The following is a 413-nucleotide window of genomic DNA, read 5'->3' on the forward strand; positions in this document are numbered from 1 at the left end:
ATGCCGGGTGCCGGGGCGTGAGGCTGCGGGACGCCGGGGCCGCAGGTCCGAGGGTCCACAGCAATGCCGGCTCCCGCCTCCTTTTCTTCCCGCAAACTCCCCCGCAAGGTCCCGCACAATGTTCCCGCTTCGCTCTGACCTCCAGTCCCCCCGACCGGGAGGCCCAAGGGAGCCAAGACCTCAGTTTGAGCGGCCACCCTCCCGCTGACGCCGGCCTCCTGGTGCAGAATTAAGTCCTGCAACCGCAGGACAAGCCGCGCCGGGGAACCGGGAAATAGAAAACGGCGTGGGGGTCGGCAGTGTACCTTCAGCAAAGCACCCCCGTCCCCACCACCGGGGTGGCCTCCGTGCCCACCGGAGACGCTGCCTCGCGGCCTCCGGGCATTCGTGTCCCAGCCACTCGCCAGCGTGGG

General features: G+C 69.2%; 1 protein-coding gene across 1 annotated transcript in view; it reads right to left on the bottom strand.

The window, feature by feature from the left end:
• Positions 1-397, bottom strand: part of LDLRAD4 (low density lipoprotein receptor class A domain containing 4) — a 338,556-nt gene extending 338,159 nt beyond the window's left edge. The window contains exon 1 of the mRNA XM_006763247.2: positions 306-397. The gene's annotated coding sequence lies outside the window, so the exon portion shown is untranslated. The remainder of the gene's footprint in view (positions 1-305) is intronic.
• Positions 398-413: the final 16 nt, after the last annotated feature.

Source organism: Myotis davidii, unplaced genomic scaffold (genome assembly GCF_000327345.1).
Source record: "Myotis davidii unplaced genomic scaffold, ASM32734v1 scaffold78, whole genome shotgun sequence".
NCBI lineage: Eukaryota > Metazoa > Chordata > Mammalia > Chiroptera > Vespertilionidae > Myotis > Myotis davidii.